The sequence below is a fragment of the Chinchilla lanigera genome, unplaced genomic scaffold, assembly GCF_000276665.1.
Source record: "Chinchilla lanigera isolate Chin_1 unplaced genomic scaffold, ChiLan1.0 scaffold00021, whole genome shotgun sequence".
In the NCBI taxonomy this organism is placed as follows: Eukaryota; Metazoa; Chordata; class Mammalia; order Rodentia; family Chinchillidae; genus Chinchilla; species Chinchilla lanigera.
In genome coordinates, this window is record NW_004955422.1 from 10,748,659 (window position 1) to 10,762,655 (window position 13,997).

The window sequence follows — 13,997 nt, forward strand, 5'->3', positions numbered from 1 at the left end:
CTGTAGCCCTCTGCCATGTGCCACTCTGCCTTGTAACCTACCAAGTATGGACTAAAACCTCCACAAACTGTAAGTGAAATAAACCTTTCCTTCCTTAATTTTGGGAGTTAGGTATTTTGTGCCAGGAATGAGAGAAAAGTAACCAAGACAGGGATGAAGCCACTGTGAACCCTCAGGAGTTCATTCCCGGCACTTGCAGAGGGGAGGCCTCCTTCCAAGGCAACCATGGAAAACTGCTTTTCTCTTTTAAAGTTTCAGATATGGGGGGTTCTACTCTCCAAAAATTGCTCAAACAGGAACATTAGACTGAATAGTTTTATTGGAATTAAAAATATTGCAAATTTTGTGCTAACTGCCGCTGGCTATCACTAGAATAAAAATGACATTGCTTCAGACAATACCAGGCACTAATTAAACCAGTGGAGAATGAAACAACGGAAATACAACAGCAACAAAAATTGGAGTCTTGGGCTTCAGAGCACTCCCCCAGCTGGGCAGTTGAATTTATATTTTCATTATTTTGAGTAAATGTGGCCCTGAAGAATCATGTAGGGATGGTTCTTTATGTGATTTCAGGGAGGTCCCTCTTGTGCCATAGTCACTTGCATAAAGCTATATCGTGTATTGTTGCAAAAGAAAAGTACAGATATACGTCCGCCTAGAAAAAAGTCCAGGAGGACACATGCTTAAATATGAATGGTGGGTTACCTTGGGGAAAGGAAACTTGAAGAAAAAGGAGTTTCTTTTTTTACTTTAAACATTTTTAAATATATTCCTGGGATGTTTAAATTCATCATTCCCAGCAGGTAGTTTTGAGCAGACTGGGATGATCAAGGGAATGCTTGATGCTTGAATGATTCATGTTTCATGGCAGATTATCAAAAGGAAAATTAAACAGGTGACCATTAAGAAGCTGCCCCAACCAGGCATAGTGGCGCATGTCTGTAATCCCACCACTCTGAAAGGCTGAGGCTGGAGGGGTGTAATTTTAAGCCCAGTCTGGGTAGCTTAGCTATTTTGCAGGTCCTTGTTTCAAATAAAAACTTAAAAAAGGGCTGGGGTTATAGCCATGGAGAAAGAAGGGAAGGAAGAGGGACATCACTGAGAACCAGGACCCAGGGTGTAACGAATTGACTTCAGGCTGGGAAGTGGCCCTGTCTGCCTGAAGATGGGGCTTAGATGCTGGTTCTGAGTGGTGGAGAGACCTAAATGAGCTATAATTCTGATTCTCACTGCATGGCCGGGTGGTGATGGATGGACAAGTGGATGCGTTCCTTTGCCAGGCTCCTTGCTTCCATGTTTGGGCTGACCTCCTTTCATCTCGAGGTTGGTTGTTTCTCATGTTCTTCCCCTGACCTGGGCTTCTCTTCCTTTAACGAGGGAAAGTCAAGGCTGTTCTAAGGCCTGGACCATTTTGAAATTTCCTGTTGGGTCATTTAGAAGGTCTTTTGTTCTATAGCAAACTCATTTCTAAATGGCTTAAACAATGAAAGAGACAGATTTAAGGCATAAGTAACTAGAAAGTCTTCTGGGCTTCCTCGATGTGATAACTTATTGATATCACCAAATGCTGATTTCTTATCGAATTTGCAGTTCTGTTCTTTATACAACAATGGTCTGGCTTCTCCATGGATATGACAGTATAGGCTTCTTCTTTTTTTTTTTTTTTTTTTCAGCACCGGGGATTGAACTCACGACCTTGTGCTTGCCAAGCAGGCACACCACTGAGCTGTATCCCCAGCCTGACAGTTTAGGCTTTATCGTCACAGTATGTAGGAGGATGCAGAGAAAGCTTATTGTTTTCTTAGAAGTTCATTGAAAAGTTACCCTTTGGTTTTCACTGATTCAGAAAAATTTTTTTCCCTAGTACTGGAGATCAAGACCAGGGTCTAAAGTAGGCTAAACAAGAACTCTACCACTATGCTAAACCCTGAGCCCTTCAAGTCATTCTGGATTGGCTGATTGGCTTAGATTTCCTGGGCCAGTCACACTGAAAGGAGTGATGATGGTGGGGGGCACCCACCCTTCACCTGTCTACCTTCCCCCTAGCCACCCTCCCCCCTGCCTTTCTCAATCCACCCTCCCCACCCTCCCCCATCTGCCCTCTCTCCACCCCATATGGCAGCTGCATAACAGGGTGGGGTGGAAGGTATATTAGGGAGCCATCATGTTCTAACTGGGGAATGAAACCCTATTTGTGAGTGTGTGGGGAGTGGGTGGATTTGAAATAGGAAGATAACCAAGGGGGGATGGGTGGAGGATTTCCTCAACCAAGAGGCAGGACAATGAGAACGGACCCAGTTCAGAAGGGCTGCCTGGGTCTACTGTGGAGCAGCTCTGCATTGAGGGCTGTAAAGGAGAATGATTATGGGGGTGCCTGAGATAATTTAGGTGCTGGAGTTTTAGACAGGTGGCCTCCAGGGCTTTGCTTGGCTCTGGAAGAGTAAGTCAGCCCAAGTGATTCCCTGCCATGTCTGTGTCCATGTGAGCAGAGAGCCATGTAGCTGATAACCTGGCAGCATGGAGCAGTAGCTCCAGACATGTGGTAAGCCACCGACCCGCAGAGGCTATGAAAGCATTGAACAATTCACTTCTGTAGAGCACCAGGGTGCATGGCTCAGGGGGCGTTCTTCATCACTGTCAAAATAAGAATTTTTTTCTTTGAATTTTTATGAAGTAGTGAGAAACAGTAGCAGCAAAGGAAACAGGAGTCACATGACCAAAAGGGTTGGGGACTTCTCCCTGTGGCAGTTTGGTGAACCTCCTGTGTAAACTATAAGAGGCCCTGAGGAAGGAGGGTCTCCAGACTGTAATAACTGGTCTTCTCTCCAATCTGGTGCATGAAAACTTGCATTTTATTTGAGAAATAAAGACCTAGAGCATGCTCTGTACCAAGAGCATGGAGCAGTTCATAAACACAGGACTGTAATGTTACATCCACACAGCGCTTACAGACATTATCCCAGCCCAGCCCCACATATCTTACAAGGAAGCTGTTATTTGTTAGGGAGGAAAAGCCCACATTGGAGGTCCAGCACTCCATGTCTGCAGCTAAATCTTGGCGGGGTTGGTCTTTGAATCCAGCATTTATCTCCTCAATCTTTCTTCTTCCTTCCCAACAGAACCTATATTTGGTCAGCTTCCCCGTTCTGCCCCCATGAGACCACATGCTTTAGCAGAGTCATCTGCAATGGGGAGGCTTCCTCCCAACCTGGATCTAATTCTGATCATGAGAAGTCTGCTGGTAGGATTCTGAGGTCTTTCTTTCTTCTAAGGAAAGATACAGTAATCATTTCCTTCCTATTCCTCTGGACATCGCCACACCGGGATGGGGCATTTGGAAGAGTTACACAGCCACTCGCTATCAAATTGAAGGATGAGGTCGGTACCCAAGATAGAACAACAGGGATAGAGGGAATCTTAGTCTTTAATAGTAGGGTTGAATCACTAAGTAACACATCCTAGAGGCTTCCAGTAGCAGAAACTAGCTTCTCGTGTGCATTCTATTCTTCTTTAGTTTCAGAAGAACTATATTGTTCAGTGTAGCAATGTACCCAGATATAGCATTACACTTTCCAGACTTCCTCATTAATATGGGTAGGTGGTGAAGTATTAAATGGTCCTTTGCCTTACCCCCTTTTTCCCTTCCCACTTCTTGGAATAAGAGTATAAAGGCTATATCTGTGGCAGCTGTATGCATGAACTAACTTGAGGTTGGAAGCCATCTACGAAAGATGGCAGTGCAGAAATTGTAGGTCCTTGATGACCGTGCAGCTGCCATACCAGCTCTTTGGCTATTTATGTGTGGGCTTCTTTTATGTGTGAGAAATAGAAATCTCTCTTTTATAAACCACCACTACTTATTTTTCTTTTAAAGCAGCGGAGTACAATCCCAACTGAGAAACCTATATATTTGTGAATTTCTTTCTGGATGAGAATTAATTTTCTTAATGTGTACACTGTTCAGAGTTGGGGTTCCTTTTATGTACAATCAATAGCATGCTCATTGTTTCCTCTCCCAAACCCGTACTGTTAACATTTGTATTATGTAGGCAACTACAGCACAGACTATATTCTTTAGTTCTCCATTATCTTGGATCAATTCTCCATTATTCTTGGTGTGAAAGAGTCTAACATAGGGATCACCATTTTCCATATATCTTTTCTACCTCCATCTTTGGGTAATAAAAAACTTCCAGAAAGCTCAAAGAAAATAGCAAATGTTATTGGTATCTGTGGGTGGGGAGACCAGGTAGTTTCTTCGGCCCAACCCCACACTGCCGTGGTAATACCTCCCACTTGAGCAGGGCTTGGACTGTGAATATTCCTGCGTGCCCTTCAGCACCACCCCCCTGACTACTCCTAGTTCCACTGCCCTGACCATGTGTTCTGCCTCCCACACAAATCCTCTGGGACAGGAGCTTTTAATAACTGGCGAAGCAACTATTGACTCAGGTTTTGTTTGTTTGCCACTAAGTCAGCATTTAATAAATGCAGGACTCTTGGCTTAACAGCCAGTTATTGTGTATTATCAAAATGGCAAATTAATTATTAAAAGCTGTGCTTAAGATCTACCAGAGATCTAACCCAGGCAACCTCCCTCTCTTGTTCTTAATTTGCAGTAAACATTGTATTTCTGGCCAGTCAGTATTTAGCCCAAGTGTAATAACTATCTTGTTAAGCCCAAATCTATTAAATCTAAATAGAAGTCAGGAATTAGTACTGGAGGGTAAAGGAAGGTTTGGTTCGTTTATGTAAAGAACATCCCAAGCCAGCAGCTTCATTATCCCATCTGCAAGGATACCAGAGACAGCTCATAAAGCACAGCTGGATTAATAGCTCTTCATCATTCAGAGGCAGAACCACCGTACCATCCTTGGCCCAAGCTCCTTCCTCTGGGTATAAATTTCTAATATCTAGTTGCAGGGATGCTACCATTTACCAGTGCCTACATGTAACAAGTACTTTGGGTCAATCTCTAATTCTTGTAGCAATCTCAACTTACAGATGAAGAAACTGAGGCTTAGAGGTGCTAAAGAATCTGCCCAAGGTCACACATATGTGTGTTAATTAGCAGAATTAGAATCTAAACTCAGTTTATTAGGATCCAATTTAGAGGAGGCTTCTAAAGCCATTTCTGTCTAGCTGCGGAGAATTGGAGACCTTGTTTATGTATTTTTGTGTGCTTCCCTTGCTCCTGGCTCCGAACCTGATAACCAGAGCTGTCTTTTTACTCCCTGCTCCTCCTCAATTAATTCCCAGGCTTGCCTGCCTTCTCATTTCCTGTGCTTGCATATTTCTCTTCTCCCACATTGGCTGCCCCTCACTACATGTAGCTAAGAGGAGACCATCCTGACCTCCCTCTGTGTCTTCACTCCCTTTACCATGCTTTTGTGCAGGACTGCAGGGTTTATCACCAAATGCTAAAGAGGAGGAGAATAAATTCCCAAGGAGAAAAACATTTCTAATGTTATCTCAGCCAGTTTTCTGTTTCTCAAAATTTTGGCCTTCCTTGATTTGAGTCCATCTGAACGCTTTTAATGGAGGCCTTTAGCTTACCAGCTGAGATGCAGCAGCCAGACATCGGAGAAAAGAAAAAGCACCAACAACCAACTGCTTGGGGCCTTTACTACAGTTCAAAACTTAGGATACTGCAATGCCTCGTTTGACTCAGAGTGAGATGTTGCAGTGCATAACTCATAGGTTGCATAGTTCAAACCAGCAAGCTGATACAGGGAGATTCCCTTTGGCTTCTGCTCACAGGAATTAGGCCATTCATTTGTTCATTCACCAAACACATATTTTTGCTTCCTACCTTTTTGTCAGGCAACGGTGTAAAGCACAAAATCTTTAACTTCAATGAGATGTCCTAGAATATAGGGGGCAGGGCAGAAGAAGCAGCACTGGACAAAAGGTTTAGAATCTGGGTTTTAATTAGGGTGACCATCCCACTTTCCTGGTGTTATCACTGAAAGTCCTAAATCCTGAAACCCCAGTGCCTATGGGATAGTTGGTTGCTTAGTTTGAGTGCTAGTTCTGCTATCCCCACCAATCAGTTAATACATACCCTTCTTGAACGCCTGTTGTGTGCCAAGCAGTGTCCAGTACCTGGAGGCAAGCAGCAGGAGGCAGAGTCCCTGAGCTCAAGGGCTCCCTTTCAGTAGTAGCAGGAGGGATCCAAGTAAACACACATCGGATAACTTAGGAGTCACTGAGATAGATGGCTGCAGAGTGGGAAGAAATATTTTAGCTGAGACAGCTAGGGAAGTCCTGCATGTGGGGTAACAATGAGCAGGGATCTCAATAAAGAAAAAAAGCAGCCTGGGCTGGGGATTTAGCTCAGCCGCAAAAACGCCTGCTGGGCAAGCGCAAGGTCATGAGTTCGGTTCTCGGTACCGGAGAAAAATAAAAAAAAATAAAAAAAAGAAAAGAAAAAAGAAAAAAAGCAGCCGTGTAAGTAAAGATCTCAGGGGAGGTTTTCCAATCAGAAGGCTCATCCAGAGCAAAGACCCTGAGAAACAAACAAATGTGCCTGGTTTGAGGTTTGGAAGGAAGATTTGTGTGTGTAAGTACAAGGGAGGGTGGAAGAGGGAAAGGGAAGGAGGAGTGGGTCAGAGAAGCATGTAGAGGCCTGATGATAGAGGGATTTGGGTTCTGCATTAGGCTTGCCCACAGAAAATTCACACTGGACAATGGTTCAGAGAATTTAGGTAGATTTAGACAGCCTCCTTTATAGAGCTGATGTGAGGATTTGTAGCTTTCCTCACAAGTCTGCTCTCTATGTTGGGTTTTCTATTCTGTAAGAGTAGTAGTATTCACAGAGTTGTCCGAGTTCTGAATCTCAGTGTTACCTGGCCTCCTTGCCCTGTAACTTCTGTCCTCATTTAAGTAGTTTCCAAATTTTGTCAATTCTGCCTCCCACTAAGCCTCATTGTGGCTCCCAGAATTCTTCCCATCCTTCCCGATCCCACTCTGGTGTAATCTTTCTCCATCCTTTTCCTAAAGCAGTTTACTGAGAGATGGGTCTTCTTGCCCTGAGTTTCTTCCATATGTTGATATGTGTTCTCAAAACTCTTTCTAAAACACAAGTCACTAAATTAGGGTACAATGGTCCAGTATAGTCACTGTGAGGTGATTTTACTCTATCTAGTGATTAGCTGAGGCTGCCACCTGCAGTATCCTGGTAGAACATCTCCACCAAGACATCTTGGGTTTCTTAGATGGTGGTGACAGTGCTCCAAGAGCGCATGCCCCAGCGAGCCAATTTATCAGCCTCTGCTGATGTCTCATTTGATATTGTCCCATTGGGCAAGGCAAATCCCATGGACAAGTCTAGCATCAATGTAGGAGGGGGCTAATAAGGGCATGTGGGAATTGGGATTCACTGAGTACAGTCAAGGTAACAGTCTGCCATAGGATGCTGTGAACAGGTATTTATTAGTATCTTCATTTTACAGATGAGGAAGCAAACTAACTAGCTTACCTGAGATCTTCCTTGCATCCGAAAAGAGAAGTAGAGCTTAGCTCACACACTCTTCCTCTCTCTCTGATCTTGAAATTCATACTTTAACCACTATGGTGCCTCTGGTACCCTGCCTCAGCTTTGACTTCTTTTTCATAGTCCATTGTCAAATGATCCTGTTTGATGTGCTAACAAGTCACCTCCTCTCAAGTCTGCTTCTTGTCTCTTTTGTGTTTGTCCTCAATTGCCCTCCAACACCATACACATGCAAAAACAGTGTTAGCATATTTGATGCATGTTCTTCCTTTTGCACACATGAGGTCCAACATAGTACTCCTTATTATGTTGATAACCCTTAGTTATTGCAACCTGATTAGGCCTGCCATCTCCCAAATGAGTGGAACATGAAGGCCTAAAAAAAATGTAACAATTGAAATGATTTCAGGACTCCAGGAGGATTCAACCCTATTACAGGCTTTGAGGTTCCCTGGGTTGACCAAGACTTCCCTGAGTAGCCCGTATTTATTAGGTTTTCAAATAAAGGAGGGGGATACTGAAGGAAATGTAGGAATATGGGCAGGACTTGGGAAACCCATTACAGAATTCTCCAAGTAACACTTATGTTAATTGAGGAGAACTAAGTTAACTCCAGGAAGTCCTTCACTGCAGGAGTGAGATGCCTGCAGCTACAATCTCCTTTTAGTTAATTGGGGTTGGAGCCAAAAGTCCTCAGCTGTGGCCTTATCTTGTCTTTTGAGAACTCATGGCTTCACCTACCATTACAGGCCTCAGTAGGGACCAGTGATTCACAAGTAAACAAGAAAGCAAATTGGTTAATTTAAGTCCTGCTCAGAGCTGCTTCATAGCAGTCTCCATCACTCCTCACTCTCACTTTCTCTGTTTAAATGGTCTGGGGGTGAGTGGAATCCATCACAGTTACAGGAATGACTTTTCATGTCTTGTACCATCCAATGGATATGGTGAGGCCATGCACATTTGTAGTACAAATTGTTGTCTTTTGAGTCACCTTTTTAGCATTCAGGTACAAGAAGAAATAGTCAAGCAGGCAGAAAACGTTCTATTTTCTTTAAGGCATCCATCTTCTTTTCTGCGTCCCTGTGAGGAGTTACTTCTTTCCCACTATGCAGGAGAGTGATGGCAACAGGGGAAGTCAAGTGCACTCCCCATCATTGTCATGAGAAATCTTGTAGTGTCTGATAGACTGAGACAGATTGCCTCTCGCTCCGTGAGGGCGGCATTGCTGACAGGTCCAGCCTGAAGGCCCCAAGCACCGTTTCAATGTTGTTATTGGCAACATGATTGAGAGGGAAGTCAGGCGGTCTGTCAACTTGGCCTTCACAGGACTATTAGAGTGAAGCAAGAGATAAAATGTATTTTGCTTTTGACAAGGTTGCATTTCTGTCCTACATGTTCAACTCCAAAACATACCATAAAAAGTGACTTTTTAGTATCCCTGCTTTAAGACACTTAATAATTATTAGGAGAGGTGCAAATAAAGCACTGAGTGTTGATCTTTACTGAATACTGTGATGACCCTGTTTCTGAGATTGCTGTTTGTGGTAGACAGTATGATGCCTCTGCTCCCTCAAAGATGCCTATGTTCTAATCCTTGGAACCTACGAGTAGGTTATGTTATTGAGCAAAGATAAATTCAGGCTGCAGATGGCTTTAAGGTATTAATCAGCTTAACATTTGAAAATAGGAAGAATAGCCTGGGTTATCCAGCTAGCCTGGGTAATTAATAAGGTCTTTAAATGCAGAAGAGGGAGACTGAAGAGTCAGAGGGACTGAGAAAGACTCAACTGGCTGAAGCTGGTTTTGAAGAGGGAAAGGGGTCACCAAAGCCAAGGAACAGGTGGAGCCTGTAGTAGCTGGAAAACTCAGGAAAGAATTTGTTCTGAGAGTCTCCACAAGAGATGTGGTCCTGTTGGCATCTTGATCTCAGTACAGCAAGACCTGTTTTGTACTTCTGACCTCCATAAGATAATCAATTTGTTTCATTTTAAATCACCATGTTTGTGGCAATTTGCTATAGCAAGAATAAGAAACAAGAACTATTTTGCATTAGATCTTTGACTAACAAGCAATGTTTTCCATGCCTTTGTTAAGTTTATGGAAGGCTCTAGAATGTATAATAATAGCAGAATGTACAATGCTTGGCTATAGAGATATCTCATATTTCAGAGAAAACCATAGGAGAGCCATTCCTTCCATCTACCTTTATACCACAAAGACTTGTCTGATTGGTAAGGCTGAATACCATTATTGAACGTACTCTTTTCATGCACTAATTTATTGCTCAAGGTTTTGTGGGGCATACTCAGCTTTGGTTGTTCATTTTGATCCCGTGGGGTGTTAAATGGGATCACTCATGTGTTTGTGGTCAGTGGCAATATTGGTGGATTGGTGGGTGTGGGCTGATCTTGCATGACAGCATTCACAGGCATTGTGGTTTCTATCAACATGACTTTCTGCTGGTGAGGAAGCTAGTTTGGGCTTCCTCACTGGGAGAGGTGGCTCTGAAAAGGAGACTGTAAAGGGCTCTAGACTCAGTCTCGGCATGGAAATTTCATGATATCACTACATTGCTTCCTTTGGGTGAAGGCAATCACAAGCTAAACACCGATTTAATAAAGAGCAGAGAAACAGGCTTCTTGATGGGAGCAATGATAACCCCACATTCAGACATGGGAGAATTTGTAGCTAAGTTTGTTCAAGCTCTTCATCAGTGTTTAGGCTCTCTTGCCTGGGGTAGGTGGTCTGCAGCTGGTATACACTCTGCCTTCTGTTCCTGCTTCTTCTATGGGGTAAGTTCATCAGAGCAAGCTCTGCTTTGGAGGGGAGAGGCAGGAAGTTGTCAAGCTGCTGTGACCATGAAAGGGAAATCAAGAGTAATTCAGAGAGAAAGGAGCACAAAATTCTCTCAGGTTACAAGGTTGATCCCCACTCTCCAGTTCATATAAGCCAGCAGGAGAGCTGTGTGTGGACCTCTGTCTGATTCCATTACATATTTCTCAATTGTTTCAGAAAGTGGAGGGAGGAAAGGCATGATTAATGAATGCTTCAAGAACTCAGCAATAACTACTTGAAGGAGATAGAGAAATAATCAATGACAAGGTGGGGAAAGTTCAAGAAGGACAAATCCAGGCATTGTTGTAAAAGTACAGGAACAGATTCTACCAATATAAATGAGGACCTAGATGCACAATGGAAACGGCTTTCACGATCCTTGTGGGCTAACTATAAAATGCCCAGCAATTAGGTTGTTTTAAAAATGCTGACAATATCCTGGAAAACATTTACTGCTTTTGCATTTACATTCTGTTTGTGCCATTTTCACACTATCGTAGATACTTGGATGGTTCTCCCGAGACAGCAGTGGGATATAAAATAAACTAGACTATAAGCATTCAACTATTTTAATTCTCTCTACTTCATCTTTTTCACAGACAAACCAAAAGAGTCCATATTGAACATAGGTGTGCATAGACACATTTTCCTTACTGTTGCCACTGATAACAGGACAAAAGAAATGAATATCTGTGGATGAGATATTTTCAGTTAGCACTTAAGCCAGAAATCATTCTCTTTGCACAAAGGACATAGGGAAATCGGAAGTTATATGGAGGCTCTTACTTTGCAGCAGTAGGAGCAGGAGCATGGAGAGAAGGCAGTGGTGTGTGGCCACAGGCAGCTTTGAGGTTAGAACAGACATAAGAAGTAGTACACTACAGTATAATGAGCACAGGCTTTGGTTAAACAGAGGCCTAGGACTTTGATTCCTGTATTTGCAAATGACTCACTTTGAAACCTTGGGAACATTCGTTTATCTTTCTCTACCTCCATCTCTTCTGTAAAGTGGGGCTCATGATACTTGTCTCGTGAGTGTTGTAAGAATGAATGACGAATGTTTCTCACTTCAAATACTGACTCCTGTGCTTGGCACTTTGTAGGTGCACAGTGATGAAGGGCCTATGGAAGATGCACTTGCAGAATTGGCAATGGGAATTGTTATTCAATCCTTGCATGAGTCTGTGCAATAGCTAACAAGAACAGAAATAGCTAGGATGATAGAGATGTTGCTGTAGAAAGCTGCATGTTTTAAAAGATGGGTTTTTAGCAAATGCATAATAAGAGATAATAATAGAACTAACATCACTTTCAGATAATTCTTAAAGACATAACAGGTCAGGTCTGAAAAGCCATGGCTTAGTGATGGGGTAAGATCATGAAAAGTTGATGTAGAATAAGATGATCACAGAGTAAATGGAGCTGAACTGTACCTGGATGGAGAGCTCCTCACACCAGCCCACCTCAGATCTCTCTGGATTTCAGCAAAGAATGAAGATCTAGAAAATTCACAGGGGCCAATTAAGGTTTGGTGAAGGTAGATAAGAAGTAAGAAATGAGAAGCTCGCCTGCAGGGTCTCCCTGAGACAAGAGATGGGGAAGGACCATGGCAGATGCCACAGGGATGTCTAGCTCTTTGTATGAGGGCCATATGGAAACCAAACTTGCAGAATTGGGAAGGGGAAATGTGATTCAATCCTTGCATGAATCTCTGCAGTAGCCAACAAGAACAGGAATAGCTAGGATGATAGGGATGTGGTTATCATCCTAGCGATGTCCAAGTACAGGCTGATTTTAAGCCATGTCATACTCATTGCAGAGCTACAGTTTGGTTTCCCATTGGCTACATTCCCATCTTTCTTCTCAGTGACTTGGCAAGTCTCACATTCCTTCTGAAAACATCAGGTTCTAGAATGTTCTAGGGTGTTATGGTTTATATCTAGGCGTCCTCCTAAATCCTAGAGCCTTATACAATCATAAGCAGGAGCTTTGGAAGGTGACTGGCTTGTAGAGGCATTACTGCTGACTTGCTCTGAGGAGGTGGGGCCTGGTCAGAAGAGGTAGTCACTGTGGGTGGGACTGAAAAGGTTATATTTCCCTTCCCATCCCCTCACTTGACTCTCTCTGCTGCCTGGACGCCATGCCCCCCTAAATATCACTGCAGCCTAGAGCTAGCCTACTATACAAGGATTGAAACTTCTAAAACATAAGCCCAAACTGGCCTCCCCACCTTTTAAGTTGTGGGGGTTGAGTATTGTGTCTCAGCATCTAAGTAACTAAGACCTAGTGTAACAGGTAAGAAAATGAACGAAAACAGAAGCAAGGGCACACACTGATCTATCATAGCTGGGAAAAGCCACTGCCCAGCTTATCTCTTTTACCTATAAACCAGGACCCTCGATGTCTCACCCAGCTGTAGCATTAGAAGGAGAGAAGGAGTCATGCCGTTTTTCTAACAATCGATCCTCATATTTCTGGCTGCTTTGTTATCACAGTGATGGCTCCTTCGGGACAGTGAGCTACATGCTGAAAGTAACTGGTGTCCTTGGGATTATTCTGACTTTCTCTTTCCCAACAGGGTGGGGAAGAACATATTTCCTTTGAAGGCACTGAAGCAAGAAAGGCTTCCCATTCGTGATCTCTGTCCCAGCCACAGATGGGCCAGGCTTTATACACTACAGCACAGGTATGCATAACCAGAAAGGAATTTCCTTTAGTTTAATACTTGATCTTTTCTTTTGCTCTGAAGCCGGTATAAGAGTAGGAGGAAAAACATAAACAAAACAGATGCTAATGAAAGACAGTTCAGTCTCTCCTAGTTTGAAATAGTCCCCTGTGGGGAAATATGCTGAAGTTCTGTTTCCAATCGGGTTTGTTTTTGTTTTTTCAAGAAATTATTCTCTACTTCTCCCCAAAATGGCTGCATCTTCAGTGAAGCATCAGGGAATCTTAGCTATCCTCCAGGGAGGAAGGAAAAGCCCTTTGTCTCTTGGGACTCAGCTTCTGGTTTCACAGCCTTTGTTGCATCAGGGAAAAGCCTGAAGTACTTGGTAAATATTCAGTCAGCCCGTAGAATGTGAATTCAGCCTACCTGAGATCTTGATGGTAATGTTGGTTCTTTAAGATTTGGCCATATCCTCCACCATTTCCTTAGACCCGGCTAGACTTCCTTGTGGCCTCTGTGATGGTCTTTCCCCACCTTGTGTCTCAGGGAGCCCCCTCAGGCAAGGTTCTCATTTTGTAATTTTTAGCTACCTTCACCAACCCTGGAAGTGGCCTGTGGGAATTTTCTAGACCTTTATTCTCTGCTGATACCCTGTGAGGCCATCCCAGGCCCTGTGCATTGGGCACCTTCTGCTTATGCTTCCAGATGATACTCACACGGTGCACACAGCATCCACTGGAAAGGCAGATTTTCCCACCGGCTTGTGGCTCTCTAAGCCTGCACCAGCCATGGCCTTTTAGAGTTTGTGGTGTCCTAGTGCAGGCTCACGTCTACCCTATCCTGGAGGTTTTGATCTGGATGGGGTGGGGAGTTAGGACTCTGTGTCTCACTTGCTCACCCTCTTTTATCCCTCTTGTCAGCTCCTCCGTCCTCCAGAAGTACTTCCTAGTCTCCCCTTTATGTTTGATATGAACTATCCCCATACCTTCCTTATTCCCT

At 43.5% G+C, this 13,997-nt stretch overlaps 1 protein-coding gene across 3 annotated transcripts in view; it reads left to right on the plus strand.

Moving 5' to 3' along the window:
- Pamr1 (peptidase domain containing associated with muscle regeneration 1) overlaps positions 1–13,997 on the plus strand; it is a 178,586-nt gene that overhangs the window by 13,986 nt on the left and 150,603 nt on the right. The window contains exon 2 of one of the 3 annotated variants that reach the window (XM_013514345.1): positions 12,912–13,019. The exons of 1 other annotated variant lie outside the window; for it this stretch is intronic. The gene's annotated coding sequence lies outside the window, so the exon portion shown is untranslated. Of the gene's footprint in view, positions 1–12,911; positions 13,020–13,997 lie in introns of those variants that run through there. One more of the 3 variants, XM_013514347.1, reaches the window with a different exon arrangement.